The following is a 10,776-nucleotide window of genomic DNA, read 5'->3' on the forward strand; positions in this document are numbered from 1 at the left end:
GATCAATTTTTCATAATGTTCATTATCAACACGTTGAAAATAATTATATTAGCGCACATAATGGATTATTTCAAAATAATACTAATACTATATCTTAAAAATACATTTAATAAAGCACCTGGGACAGAATTTAATTGATTGAAATAGAATAATACAAATAAAACAATGTCTATGCTTTGATTGGTAAAAATAAAACAAGCAACAATCATTTTAGAATTTTTCCAAATTATTTATAGATGTTAAAAATGATTTATTTTGTAAGTAGAATTTCTAATATTAAATAATTAATTCTAGAATGTTATCATTTATATAGTATATAATTTAGTCAGATTTAAATTCTGAATTAAAATTACACAAAAGTGTAACATTTTGTTATAAAAATAACTAGACAATACTCAATAGCATACAGTATGTACTTTTCAATCATATTAAGAATATTGATCAATTTTTTTTTTTTTTTTTTTTTGATCATAGCCTTAAGTTATTGCTTTTAATCGAATAATTGTTCAGCTTAAAGTTACGTTAAAAACCTTTAAGGAATTTAATATTAGAACTATAGACAAAAGCATATCAATTCAAAATTAAAAATATTAGTAGTTTTAGCAAAACTGTTATATTTTTATTAGAAAATTGAATATAAACATAAAATAAATACAAATTTTCATGCTATTTATTTATTTTTTTAAAACGTAGTTAAATTGTTAGTTCTATTGTTATAAGCTAGATAATTGTTAGTACCTATTTTTAACATTAGTATTTTAAAAAAAATTGTTGAATTACGCATTTCACTTATAATTATTCATTAATAATTAATTATGGTTTTCATTAGATATTTAGATTTAATTAGGTATAGGTGGTATTCTATTGGAATTTTTAATTATTTTCTAACCATTGGTAAATAATTGTTATTATTTGTATAAAAAACTATTTTTTAGAAAAAAAAAATGCTATTTAGTTACTTTTAATGTTTCTTTCTAATTTTAAAATATGACCCAATTTTTATATGGGTATGAAGCATTGGAATAATATAATATTATTTATATTAGTTACCCAGTAGTAATAGTTGATTTGTATTAAAATTGATATTGCAATTTTTTATATATATAAACACTATAGTGAAAAAACAGCTCTATAAAATGGAAAAACATAATGTATTAAAAACAAAAATTTGACACTATTGTGGTACTTACTTAGATTATTTCCCACTGAACATAAAATTTTATTAAAAAAAAAATATTTAAATTAGATATTTTGTTAATTATATGCAAATGTTTAAAACTACTATTTATGTGTATGTACAATAGTATCAAGTTCACAAGACAGTTTGAATGAGGTCAATTTGTTATTACTATAGTTACATCATCACGACAATGTTTGGCAAAATCGGTGTTCTTATTAAATTTAATCACTGAATCGAACACAATTATTTACGCCAGTGTTTTTCAATTTTGTTATTTTGAAGGTAATATTATCGGAATTAATTATTGAATTATAATCATCCACTAATAATTTTTTTGAAATAATATTTTATTTTAATTTTTTTTTAAAAAAAAGTTCAATCGTATAATAAAATATATTCTTATAAAGTGTATGCATATTAAGTATTTGTAATGCTTACAGTTACTACAGTTATAATGTTTTTTTTTTTTTTTTTACAAAAGTTATTTGGATATACAAGATTATTTTTTTTTTTAATTTACCTTTGTTCAAAATCAATTTAATTTAGTAGAATTGAATGATTAAATGCATTAAAATATCCCAGAATATATACTTAATAATGTGTTGAATCATACTATTTATAAATATCATATATTATTTATATTATATACAGAGTCGGCGAAAACTTTTGAGGGTCCCGTGGCTGATTGGTTCCAGGTCCCCTTTACTTACACTTGTTTGGCCAAGATATACATCTACTTGTACACACTTTAGTACAATAAAAATATTTAAATTTGCATCTTATGCTACGGCGGATGAAATTATAAAATAATATTGTGTAAAAGGCTGAGACAACGGGCCCAGATGCTCTAGCCTTCCCAACCCTACCCTTTCACCATTCTTGACTATATAACTAAAATTTAAGATTATTCTTTTATTGTTGAATATTTATAATCATTAATATACCAACCATAAAATAAATAAAAGATTATTATTGCTTTTAATTCTAATTGAATGCATACTGGAAAATAAACAACAATAAGGTTTTGCAAAAGTATATATATATTCAAAGAATACGAAACATATAATATACAACATTGACTAAGTATAAAAACGTAAACAAAAAAGCAAATTTTCTGTACGCGCTCTACAACGACTATATTACTCAAAACAGTGGTTAAAAATTGAGATTTGAAATTCAATGACATTGTTTTCTAAATAAAATGCATTAATGTAATATTGTAATATGAAAAACGATTAATTTTACTGTGTAGCTAAAAAGTGTTTAAAACTGAAAAACCGATACCGACATATATGGAGAAGGGATCTCCTAAAAATACACGATCTCTCGTGAACACGACCATAATACGCTGTTATTTAAACGTGCCTATAATATTGTGTTATATTGTTTAAAATTCTAGACGCGTTTCACCGATGATAAGAACATTTAATGAGTTTTTATTATTGTAAATTATATTTTAACGTTGAACAAACAAGACGCGGGCTCCAACCTCGGAAACCGTAAAAGCTTACGACAGCTAAAATATATTCTGCGCGCGCGTATGAGTATGCGCGTAGCAAAGCTTGGCGGTTGATGTGTTGCAAGAATAAAAATAATTTGATAAGAATGAAAACAGCCTCCATGACATTGGGAAACGGACAAGGCCGTTTACAAAGATAAAATGTATAATGATGGTACATTTGTGTCACGGTTGCGTTAACCATGCTGCTTTTGACCCCATAAACACAGATAATAGAATTTAAGGATAACAATAGCCCTAATTTTTAGGATTAATTAATTAATCTAGCAGAAAAAAAAAATCGAAATCGTAAACAGTAGCGTTAGCGGCTAAAATAAAATAAAGAAACGTGTGTCCTGGACGCGAACGCAGCATGGCACTTGGTATTCCATGTATTCAGTACAATAATTACCAAAATTATTTTATATAAATGTCCTTTTTCTTGCCTTTATTTCTCTCCTTCTTGCTCTAATGTCAATTGTCGTACGATCTTTGTACCAATTATGACCGTGAGTATAAATCAAACCAACTATACCATACAGTGTTTTACAGAAATAACATTCAGACTGAGTTGGAAACGTTCGATTTCTTTAATAAGACAGGAAATTAAAGTACATTACATACTAGGCGGTTTATCCGTACGCATTTGTACCTTAAAATGTTTATCTATATTAATCATAGTAATAACATTAATAATTAAATTTAACCTGTTATCTAATTAAGAATAATTTTAGTACCACCACTCATTGTAAAGTTACGCGAATAAATAAAATCCACACGCGTCCGCGATTAAAAATCGTCGCGATTATTCGCTGGAATTTAAACAGTCATAATAAGAACTGAGACATAAATGTTCAAAAAAATAGCAAAAATACTCTAAAAAATTAAAAATGCTTTTGAAATCATAAAAAAGGTACTATAAAAATGTGTAAAATAATTTATTTATTATAAAAATTATGTTACCATACATATTTAATTATATTATTTAACATGATAATAACAAAATAAGTACTTATTTATTTAATATTTACATTTTATATAGCTTTATTTAAATTAAATTTATCTTTTAATTTGCTGTTATGATTGTTGTTGGACTCTTGTAAATAGAAAAAATGTTTTTGACTATATTAATTTAGTTCTATTTTTGATAAATTAGAAACATTGGTCGATATGTTCAAGTTTATTACTTTATCACTTTATTAGATTACATACTAAACGTGCAAGTTTTAAGTGAACAAATGCCAAAACGCATAATCAAATTATATATTAATATTTAAAAATGTATAGATAAATTCTGGAAAATGCTCTAAAAACTTGAAAATTGCCCTAAAAACAGTAACATGTACCCAAAAAATGCGTATAAAGTAAAACTAGTCATATATTGCAATAAATGCAAAATAAAAACTATATTAAATTAATCAGTATCAATTAAAACACATTTTCTTCTTACGAACCTATATGTTGATACATCAGAAAAAAAGATACATTTGCATCAAAATCCCAGCCCTAGTCATAATTAAATCGGTGTATTCACACTATAAAAACCGTATAGGTCCATGTTCAATTGCATATAGGCGAATGTTCGCCTTTAACTGCTAAAAATGTCTTGACATATTGTCTTTACTGAAACTGATCACACCGAGCATCATATATGTCGATCTTTATCATTTCCATTTTATCATTGTTGGTGGTGGACAGTTCAGAAAACCTAAATATGTTATATTTATTATTATTTAATATGTTATATGTTGTTTATTTATATGATCTTGATTGAAGAGTTAATTATAAATAATATTTGGAATACAATTAAGTAGGTATTATATATTTAATAATATTTAAATGCATATCATGTAAATACATAAAAAATAAAAAATAAATTAAAAAAATCTAATTTAGATAATTCCATATTTGAAAAATATTTCAATTAAATTAAATTAAATGTTATACATAATGTATACTCATATGAGTAGTATTAAAAATTAATTAAAAAATATACAAAATAGCACAGAGAATGGCAGTTCATCAAGATTAACCACGAGGTAATGGTAAGCTATTTTATTTGCTACATGTTGGCGGGGTATTCATGTTGACACAAGCGATTAAAAATCGCGTTTATGAGTGAACAAACCAACTAGTACGCAATGATAGGCGATTTTTAATCGTAGCGGTTTTTAATGGCGTTCGCGCGCTGATAAACCGCCTAGTGTGTATTTACTCGTATTTGTTGATATATCGGGGATGGATTATTTCAAATTGAAGTATATAATGCTATATAAAAAAAAAAAAAATATTAATGCCTTGCACATTTACATATTTAGTTACGACTGTGATTTTCCCCCAAGGGGATATATACCACTGCGCTTAAGATCGTATAAAATATAGTTTTTATAGTACATTTTTATATTTTGTTTATTTTGTTTATTATCGTAAAACGTGAAACGTATGAAAAATAATAAATGTGTATTTACTCTTGCGCAATTGATAAAATAGAATCCCATAAAAACGTATCCGATGAAGTACAAATAATAAAATAAATCCCCTGCAATTACTTTCCGCGGGGAAAAACGTACGAGAAAAATATTATTTTCTTGTTTTTTCTACGGTACGTCGAAATTGTGTGCGAAGTGCCAGATAATAACGTTTTATTTATTTATTTTTCATCAAAACAACATTGGAACCAATATAGGAGTATGGAGAGATTACGGTTAACTTTTCCTCTTTCCCCGTCCCGTTTCAAGTGTAAATTGACATTATTGTCGTCGAACTTTCCGAGAAATCCGTTCGTTTTGACGATGAAAATATACAAGCTTACCATGAAATACGTACAGACAATTATCGTCATTGGAAAACAAACACTTTTATCAAAGACCACTCTCCTGCAACGTGCAACGGTTTCCTCGGTACGCGACCCCTAATGGAAAACGTAAAGAAAATAAAACGAAAATATAACAGTTCGTGTTATTCGTCATCACCGTTGTATTGTTCCCCCTACCTACCCCAATACACGGATTTCAGTTTACCCCGACGTCACGTCGTCGTGCTCTGGCGCGTAGATTTTCTGAAATATTGTGTGCTTGGATCGGAAATTCCAGTTGTATGGACTCGGAAAAATAAAAATTTCGAGTTCGTTAGCGCCGAAGTCATTGCGAATAAGAAAACGAACTCGAACTGTACAACACAATGCGTTTTGTCAGTGCGCGCATTACCCATAAAGGGTCTACGAGCAGAAGGGTGTAATGCGATCCGGGGAACACGTCGTTCTTGTAATTTTATCGCAGTATAAAACACGGACGCGGCTCGTAGTCAATCTATAACCCGTAAATACAACGATGATTTAATTAAACGCTTTCGTGCACGTTAACTACCAGGACTTTGAGAGACACGATCCGCCCTAACCGAGACCCATGAATATAAGATTTAAGTGTAGATCAGTGCTTTTCAACCAGTGTGCCGCGATAAATCTATAAATTGTTTTGTGAGTATGTATTTACCGGTATCATTATCGATATTCGATGAAAACTGATCGAACTAATCGTAGATGCATACAATATTAATTGTTGTAAGTATGCCCTTCGCAGTCGTCTTGATCGATCGATTTTATTAATTTATTTTGTTCAATAATCAACCCTCTAATAGAGTAGACTGTAAATCAGTGTACGTATTATATATACATGTATAAAATATGATTATTTTGTTGTTTGCAAGAAATAAATAATTATTATTATATTGATAATTAGTGTATTGCGAACATTTTATTTGTAAATGAAGTCTGCCGTATTATTAAAAAGGTTCAAAACCACTGGTGTAAATTTTTTTTTTTTGAGTATTTTTCTTCCGATTGTTATTAATTGTAATACCAGGTACAGTACGGGAGGACTTAGTTTAACGGTATTCAACAGTTTTGTAGAGTTGTTAACGATTAGAGATCAATCGCGATCGTTCGATCATCATAACAACGTTCTTTAGCACCGGTTTTTATTATAAAAATCACGCTTCCAAAGAAAAAAAAAGGAAGTGCATACGAACCCCCGTGGTTTTTTATAGTAATTCAATATCACATGTACTTGTTACTTGGAAGCTTCAATCTCAATGATGATTTATTAATTGTTTTCGGGAAAAAAAATCAATTATTTAATATATCCTATTGTTTATCACTTGTACATATACGAGTGCATGCGTGCGCTATTCTTTCCGGTTCACATTTTTTTCAATAATTAAAATCATCGTTTATTTTTTGCGTTTCCATTTGTACTCGTCAGTGAAATACATAAGCGCCAATATATATGAGATAAGAAAAAAAAGAGTCATATCGTAAAAAAGCGCCAAAATCGTATCGTATGAAAGCGCCAAAATCGTAGGTAGCTCGGTTAAATAACAGGTATTAATTTGGACTGAAATTCCGGATAATGAGGTTATACGAACTACAAATGCAGCTAAATCATATCATCGAAATTAGTAAAACATTAGTGACAATTATTGAAACACAATTTAAAATTTTTATTTTTAATAAATATTATACAATATTATTAACTAGATTTATTTATAATTTTTATTTTATAAAGTGCAATTGCTACGAGCGTATTATACGTACAAGTTCATGGAATATAGCGCTGGATAACCTTGATTAAGATTTTAAAAAATGTATGTTATTAACTTATTGTTCGTAACAATATAATCGTTTACTGTTTGCAAGGGCAATTGTCGAGAAATTAGTTTTAGTGGCAGTAGATGGTAAATTTCATAGAATATAATTAATCATATACATAAGCCCGTGCGAAAGAATGTGTAAATATTTTTTGAAGCAAGTTCAAATTCGATATAGTTTATTTTGGTTCAATGCAATTACATCGGTGTACTATACGCCAACGAATTTACATAGGTATCTTAATTCATTACAAATATATTATGTAAATTAATAAAATTAATGAAATAAAATAGGGAGTAAAACGATGGGAGAAACAAAAATATTTCATTAGTGGGAGGTGTCCGTGAGTATAAGCATGGGCGGATAGGCCTACCGGAAAACCGGGCATTTCCCGGTGGGCCCCTCTTCGTATTTTGGTAATGGGGCCCTTTATTATGCAATTATCTACGATAGAAATTTGAATTTTAAAATAAAATATTATAATCTTATATCTATTACTATTTACAAAAGATTTCTTATCGACTCGCAGCTGCCGCGCTACCACCAACTACAACATCGATAACTAGATGGCTGCGGGTAGTGGTCACGGCTGAAACTGATAACTGGTGAGGTGGGTAATAACTTACAAATATGTTGTTATAGGTACTATATATATATTATAGGTACTGGTATCTTATCACAAATTGTAGAACTCTAATTATTATATACTTATTGCACTATTGCAGACATAACGTTACTCGCAGTTACTCGTTAGTCATTTTTGTTAATAGTTTAAGTTGTATAGTTGATCAGTGTAACATACTATATTCCATAGTTCTTATATATTGCATAATACATACAGTTAAAACAGACGTTTACGTGCTGCTGTTTTATTTTATTCAATGGGCAATTCCAAAAAAAATACATAAAAGTGGAAGTGCTAAAAGAAAAAAAAGGAGAAAGATTTGCTTATACAGGAAGGTCAAAACCCTAAGCAAAAAAAAATTAAATTTTGTAAAATCAAGTACTCACATTGGTATAACTATGGGTGCCATACTGTATAATAATAATTTTTTTTTATTATTTAATATATAATTATCTATTACAATATAGGTGCTTATTAATTATTATAATTATACAATGTTATGTAGGAATATTAACTAAAATTACACAATATTTTATATATGTATCTTAGTATCATTTTTACATTTGATAGCAATTTGCAGCATAAAATAAGTAAGGTTTGTCAAATAAATATACTTAAAATATTTAATACACAAATTATGTTCTGAATGTGTCTATTATATTAATAATTTTTAATTTTATTTGAAGTATAAAACCCTAACTTCAACACTTGTATAATTAGATATACATACTTAATTGATAATGGATGTTATAGTATATTTATATTATAGATATATTTTGCATTTTTGAGATGCTAATATAACAGACAATTTGTCGACTTATACTAAGCTAGAAAGTAAATTGATGCATTAATTGTATTGTATTCAATTTTGAAATAATATTAATAGTTAGTTAAATTAAAAAACAAAATTATAATAATATAAAACTTATTTAAGAAATACAATAGATCAGAATGTATTAGAGAGTATGTTGTTAATGAATGTAGAGAAAGATATTCTCAAAAAAATTAATTCTGAACACATTATTAATAAATTAGGAGCTAGAAGCCCTGTATTTGGTGGAATATTATTATTTTAAAGTTAAAAACTAAATAAATGATTTTTAAAATATGTCTTGTTATACATTGTTGGATTGTGTGTTATGCTTTGTTTTGATGTGGTACTTAATAAAATTCATATAATAATGTATTTGAAAACGACTTACTTTTTTTTAAGTTTTTTAAATTTTTAAAATTTCCCGGTAGGCCAAAAATAGCCTATCCGCCCATGAGTATAAGTATCCATATTGCGTACACGTATATAATATTATTCATTGATTATATTATATTTATCGAAGTCCGTAAATTATATCAAAACAGTTGATTCCTATGAGTTACAAAAAAAAATTAATTTGTATAATTTTTACATATTGTAACTTTTTATTCTGTAACTCGAGTTACAACGTAGTCAATCATACTGCGTTATTTTTGAGTTATATTTAAACAGCTACACACACAGTTATAATAAAACATTTAATTTTACACATACATCAAACCAAATAATTTAATACTTTATACAGTAATTTTTGATTAAACTTATAATTATAAATTAGCTACTCAAATCGGCGCTGCTATTTGAAAAATATTCATCACATCGTTGGCGTTCTTTGAACTTTGATTCAAAGGTGAATTTTACAGACCTTTGGTTTTCGTTCTGTCAGGTGAACGAATCAACTAGTTACATGGAATGTGCTATTTTTTTTCAACTTCCAACGGTACACAGTTACTGTAATTGCGGACCGCAGTACCAGTAGATATAACTGTCACTGGATTTAGAAATACGGTTTGACGCAACGATCTGTCGGCAACCGGAAATATTTATTTTCATTCTGCGTTTGTCCGGGCAACGCGTGCAAATCCGATCGGAAATTGCAAACAATCGTTCGTTTTCGTACACGAGTTAGTTTCCCCCGTGAGATTAGGTTCGATTCGTGCACATCAAACGGCGCGGATCGCAATGATCTCTAATCATCGGAAATAGGGTTGGTACGTCTACAACAGTCGGATGACATGCGCGTCTACGTTTTTCGTCGATTTAACAGGAACTATAAACTACGACATTTCAAATCGGATTAATCTTTACACCATCGAACCGAACGAAATAAATAAATCTGTCCGTGTCTGAGTATATTTACTTATTGCCAGCTGTTTCTCTCTCCGGTCTAACTCATTAAAACGAATTCAACAGACGGATTATTCGACGGCGACGGCGAAGACTCTCATCGTATAATTTCGGTACGACGGTGGCGGAGAGGGGGGGGCGGGGAATGCAGCGGTTACACTATATCATTACACGCGCGCACGCACGCACACGCGCACACACACACACACACACACACAATATATATGTCCTCAACCCTCGACACCGTCTTTCGGAGACCGAAACGGAGCGCGCGCGGATACACCTACTTGCAAAGCTGAAACTCGAGCGGATTTAATTCGATTAACCGCGCACGGGGCACCGTAATTTGCAGCTTCCCGTTCCAGTGTTCGGCTTAACCGAATCAGGACGCGTACACGTGTGCGCGTGTGCGCGTCTCCGATCAATAGTGCGTCGGTCGTCCGTTTGCAACAGGACGACGTGTGCACGCGTAGCGGCCCCGCTTGCAGCAGCCACCCCCACGACAGCAGCCGTTGACCAGGGCTCCGGTGCCGTTTCGTTCGCCCCGCGCAAGTACAATTATTTCGTACCGACGTGTACTGCACGAAACACTGTCGTCGGCGGGACGCGTTCTCGTACGCGTCGACGCTTATTTATAACGACGACGCGTTAACGCGCATTCGTGTGCTAA

Source organism: Sipha flava, unplaced genomic scaffold (assembly GCF_003268045.1).
Source record: "Sipha flava isolate LNK unplaced genomic scaffold, YSA_version1 34_pilon_pilon, whole genome shotgun sequence".
NCBI classification, from domain to species: Eukaryota; Metazoa; Arthropoda; class Insecta; order Hemiptera; family Aphididae; genus Sipha; species Sipha flava.